This window comes from Micrasema longulum, unplaced genomic scaffold (genome assembly GCF_059751315.1).
Source record: "Micrasema longulum isolate JH-2025_06_02 unplaced genomic scaffold, ASM5975131v1 h1tg002322l, whole genome shotgun sequence".
Lineage (NCBI taxonomy): Eukaryota > Metazoa > Arthropoda > Insecta > Trichoptera > Brachycentridae > Micrasema > Micrasema longulum.
The window spans coordinates 268976-275378 of NW_028279473.1; positions in this window are offsets into that span (position 1 = coordinate 268976).

Consider the following 6403-nt stretch of genomic DNA (forward strand, 5'->3'; position numbering starts at 1 on the left):
TATGGTCTTGCAACATTATTGTAAACGTCAAAATTTGGTCAAAATGTCAAAAAGGGAATTTTTGGGGTATGTAATATTATTGATTTGTCACTTTATTATTGCAACTTTAATTTTATGGTAAATGTTTGATTTTATATTTCAATTTTTGAAAGTCTGTGATTGATCTGTCTCCTTAGATTATTTTCTCAAGCTCTTCACAGTTACTTAAATCTTTCTTAATTTCAATTTGTCATTTTATATAAATTTTACGATGTCTTCTTTTGGAAAAAGTCTTAAATAAATCTCTAAAGATTGTCGCAATTATTTAACAATATTTAAGGTAGGGTTTCTTTCATCGGTCATTAAATCTAGCGAATAATTCCGTTGTCTCTAAATGGGCGTAGGTAGAAATAATGTGACATCGATATTTGGATCAAAATCTCGTCCATCGTATAAATTAAAAACTGGTAACCTAACTGAAGTTATTATTTTCAAGGTCACTTTATTTTGTTACGGTCACTTTATGCCAAGCATATTTTGACCTATGATTTACCTAAATATTTAAATTTTAGTACCATTTTCAATTTGTCATGAATAACCTATTTTATTATATTTTACCTGGGATTATGAAAGGATTTTTCGATAAAATGTCTCACAGACCCGCGGAGCATGACAGAAAAGGAAGCTTTGCATGTTTTTACATAATTTCCTGCAATTTATCATGGGAAGTAAACATTTCAATCACTGTATCCCCTTAAATATTTACCTATCCATATAAAATTAACAGTTCAATTATCAGTAATATTTCTCCTGTTGGAATGATGCAAAGTGATATTTCTAATATCTGAGCCTTAAATATCACAACCATGCCTTTTGTTTCTAAAATGAATTTTACAATAATGTTTTTGAGTTTTAGGTTTAAATAGATGTTTACAACTAAAAGTGACCGGGAGTGATGCTACTGAGCAGCTACACCCGAAAAGTGTATAGTCTGTTGGGAGACAAGTTTGGTGGCGATTAAGTTGCAATATTCTCACTAGCTTGTCTTTCATGAGGCTAACACTGATTCTTCTGGGAACTAACATTCAGCGTACGGACATATTGATTATGATTATTGAGTCTATGTAAATCTGTCATTTTTGCAAAAATTTAATTAAAAGTTTTTTTTATCGAGTTAGTTGGATTCGCCGATGTTTCGGCTACCATTGCAGGGGGTAAACTTTTTTTTTTGTAGAAAAAATAAGTGTTTATGTACTAGTAATTTGTACGGTGTCGCGTTCGGCAGCAGGCACATTCTGCATTTTTGTAGTGCGTAGTGCCGGAAACCATGTTGAGTTTAATTTCAGCCTGTCATCTTTGTTTATGTTATTTGGGTGTTTGTGTATTTCGATAGCCTCTTTTATTATTCGTCGAAACGTATCCAACTTACACGGGATCACCCAAAAAAGATACATATCGATTACAGTGACCGGGAAAACCTATGCATCTATGTAATTAATATTTTCTTTTGAAGAATATCTTCATGAGTGCCTGGGTGAGTACGACCATGATGTAACACCACAGAATTTTATCTTTAATATTTATTCCGTGTCTGGGCAGATGAAGAATACAGTTCTGTGTATAAAAAGTAATTTTGCTTGAGTTCGATAGGGATCATGCTGTGTTAGGATTTTGCCAGTAGTGTCTTGATAAGTTGATGTTCCTCTGTGATTTGGTATAGATACGTATTGTTTTTCTTCTGTTGATTGAGTGCATGTTGTATAGGGCAAATTATTCTAATGTTTCCTATATGTATTTGGGTTTTGTGTCATTCTTTTTTTTTTTATTTTTTTTTTTTTTTTTTTAAAAAAATAAATATTTGCGTTCTTATGATTTACCCAAATATTTAATTTTGAGGGCCATTTTCAACGAGTTGTAAATAACTCACTATTAGAAAATGGAATCAAGTTGGGGTAGAGTGGGATTCGAACCACGGACCTTTGGTCCGTGAGTCCGAGACACTAGCCACGGGACCACAACCCTTTGATTTGTTTGTATTACTAATTTTTTCTTCCTTTCCGAGGCAGGATCTGGAGCGTGTGGCCGCGGTCTCAATTTGGAACTAACACTGTATTCCTTCACCGTCATGCTGGGAAATTAGAAAAAGGTGATTGTGCTGACCATGTGTATTTGATTAATCACAAATTGACAACACTGCACTGAGGGGTACAATGAAAGCTTTTAAAATTTCTTTGTTTTGTTATTTCCGCGGTTTGATTGTAAAGAAATATTAAATTTTCGCTTAATTAGTTTTAAAAAAATTGATATGCGAAACTGAAGAAAGACTCTCAAGTCTTTGTGAACAGTTTCGGGAAAGGGGTGGATGCTTTCGTTGTAGTGCTTGTTTGGCCGCGTTTAAATTCAGCAATCCAATATTTGAGCATGTAATCTGACGGAGCAGACTCACCGTAATGTTTATCGAGCTTTTCTTTTGTCTCTTCCGCCGTTTTCCCTTTCAAATAACCCCGAAAACTCAAACATCAACAGATGAATTTGGACAAACTCAAAATATTGTTTCATCATAATTTTTGCTAATTTCTGTTAGTAACATATTAAAATTGCTCAGGAGATGAATAAAACAAATATTTTTCAATGGGTTTTTTATATAAATATTTTTTTTTATGACAAAAAGGAAAATTATTTAAGTATATTTTGTCAAAATGAAGAAATTAAACATACCTTTATAAAATAATGTTCACTTAACAGATATTAGCGACGCAACGATTTCAATATTTATTTTCTTCGATACATGTTGCATCTTGACACATAGAACATACATAAAACGTAATAATTGCCTATAAATACACATTAATCTAAAATTGGAAGCAAAATTCTCCTTACAATATCACAGTATAGTCTCGTATACCAACTTATGGATGATATTCCTACCTAGAGTAACTAGTGACTACCTACTCACTGGGGGCGCAAGATATCACACGTTATATTGTCCGCACTCGTATAGACGAGACCCTCGCTCTCTTCTGGAAATATCCGGCCGACCTAACCTAACCTAACCTAACCAGACATTACACAGTAGTAGAAAGAATGATGTCATGGCTTAGAATGAATACAAAAATTAGTTTATTAGCCTAGAAAATAAAACAATGGCCCAGATCAGTAGCTTCAGATTCAAGTATCAGAATAAGGACCATTTTACAAAAAATCATCTTTGTGCCAATGTGATAAATTGTGAACCTGCATAGATGGTAGAGAGGTACTTTTAAGAATAGGGAAATATGACGTTATTTTTTTAAAACACTTTTAATGTACTAAAGGTCTATGAAATACTGTCCAGTAAAAAAGTATTAGCTAATTACAGTAAAACCGCGATATAACAAAACGTGATATAGCGAAAAATGACGTACAGTCGAACTCGGTTACAACGATCACGGAAATAGCGAGATCTCGGATGCAGTGAGGAAACATTAGTCGACATTTTAGTTCGTGGTTTTCTCCATACAATTATTCACCGTTATAACGAGCTACTTCTCGGACATGCCGAACAAAAATTACACAAAAAATCTTCAATTATTAAAAACATTCTCGAAATAAAAACCTAAGTGATAAAATCCAAGCGGTCAACGTAAAGGATAAATACCGCCGGGCGTTGGGATTGGATTATGTTCATGATAGCTATGTAAGTGTCTAAGTACCTAATTGGATTTTTCGCTGACAATATTGAAAAATGAATACACATGGTTTTTAAAAAATCCAAGCTTTGTGAACTTAGTAAGTGCCGGTTGGGCACAATGCTACAATTTAAAGCTGCTTTTGTAGTTTATGAATGACATGCTTATTTTGGGGGTTTTTATAGGGTTTTTTAGATTTTTTAATGTTCTATGCTTATTTCAATACACAATAGACATTACAAGTGGGTGATGTCAAATGAATTCTAGACCAGATCAGTTAAAACTTAACCCCTGAATTATAGACACGTCTACTAACAAGAGGAAGTGTCTCTCAATTCGTGAAATCAAACTGGCGCAAAAAATGTTTAATTGTGTACAAAGTTTTCTCTATCTTCATCCACAGTGTCAACATAGTAAAAAAATTAGGATATTTATTTGTCTGCATTAAAGAAAATCGCGGACACAAAAAATTTAGAAAATGCTATCGTACTAATGTCGATGACGCATTGCTCCAATGGTTTTGTACCCGAAGAAATGCAGGATTTTCCATCCAAGGACCAGATTGACTTGTTTACTTAGTGACAATGTGCAATAGCAATTGTATAAAAAAAACATTTCTCTGGTATAACGAGTAATGTTTATAACGAGCAAATTCAATCGGTCCCATCTTCCTCGTAACAACCAAGTTCGACTGTGTATCGAAAAAAAATCGAAATTACATATTCCCTAAAACCAATTTTTCATACAAAAATGCATTTATATAACGAAATTTCGATAATATGTATGGCAAAATCATTTTTGTTCCGTACCAAAAAATGCCAATACATTGACGTAAATTTATATCGATGGTCCTCCAGAATTGTGTAATCAGGATTTTTTAATATACCCGTAAAGCTATGGTTTCCTAAGAAAGCGGTGCCATTATCTTGCGGCCATGACATTCCTCGATGCGGTGGGCGTAAATAAACGACCATCTTTACGGTGACCAGAGCGGATATCTAGCGCCTGTGATTACAAAATTTTATCAACTTATAATCCCACGAGTGAGACGTATCACGGTGAAAATGGACAATCTAGACATACTTAGCATTAGTAGATATATTTGGAATATGAAGAGTCATCGGAAGTCAAAAACTATCGCTTGGAGGAAAGAGAGATGTTTAAGAATCACGCTACAGAGTGCGTATTTCAAGGATAGTAAATTTGAATTTTTTTGCGATTTTTTACAAAAGAAACGAAATTTTTTCCATTTTTGATATTCCATGTTTGCCTTCATTTTCAGACACAAAAACGTTCCGCTAAAATCATTCTCAAACTGTTTGTACAGCTTTGACGGCTGTCCTGAAAATGAACGTAGCTATGCAGAAAGCAGCCAGTCCACAATTTCGGAAAAATGAGATATTGATGTTATGCAATAAGGTCGATTTCAAGTTCTGCTAAAAACAGCCAGACCGCTTTCATATAAAAAAACTGTATTATTCACCTCCGGAAAAAGGTGTTGATCACAAAAACGGCATTTCTCAATTTGCAGAAAACACCCACAAAACTAGAAAAATCTTATGGTACTTTAAAAATCTTTTAAACTGGTCAAATACACAATAAGATTCTTGTTTGTAATACATTAACTCATGTGTGGCTATGCGGTAACGGATGTCTACCTCGGGTAAAAAACATTTAATAACTCTCTTATTTTTTTAAATAACCAACTCATATTTTTTGTAATCCTTATATGGACTTTTTTACACCAAAATAAGGAAACATTTTTATAAAAAATGCACGGGCTTTTTCTATAAAAAACAATTTCTTCATTTTGTAAAATAAATTAAAACAAACGAAAGAGATGCCAGTATTATAAGTGGTTTATTAAATTTTATAAGAAAGAGCACGAGAATATAGCATATCAGAAGACGGACAAGGACACTATTCGTTAGGGGCGGAGCTTGAATGACCGAGAAAACAATACCGAAAGAGCACGATACAGAATTATACCACTTGTGGGACAGAGAACACATCAGTCGCGTGAAGTTTTTTGTAGTATACTAAGCTGACGCTGTATTTAACACACCGTGTTCCCGAAATGTTTCTACAATTTATTCACAATTTATCTGATTTAAATTATTTTTTGACAATTCTTGATGGAATTTCATTGTAATGATGTAATATTTACATACATTTACATATAAGTTATTAATCAAAAATACTTGGTACACTTCCACTCATTTCCACACTTAAGATAATATTTTGATTTCTATAAATCATCTTTACATTGTATAATATTCGCCAGTCTGAAGATGTCCATAATGGGATGAAAGCGCTAATTGGTCAAACAAATAAGTGGAAGTGTACCCAAGGAAGTGTGCAAAGTTATTTCATTTAAAGTGTTCAAAAAATTTGTTCGTAACTAGTTTTAAAAAACGTGTTCACGTTGTCATTTTTGTGTATGTTTAATTATGATTTGATTATATCACATATTACGTACTATTATTTTATTTCTTACAAGTTTTTTTTGCTATTTTTTTAGGATTTATTTCAATATTATTCTAAGAATATGTTTTAACAGCGTTTTTATTTATTCTAATAAAATCTAGTATTTATTTGCAATAAAAATTTGATATTCTTTTTTGCATTCAAATAAGAGTTGTATTAGCATAGCATACTTTCTAGTCTCCCGGTTGATCTATTTCCGCTAAATTCTGTCGTAAGTGTAATTCGGAATTCAGTCGACAACCAGACGCGGGCGGCAGCGCTTGCTAGCG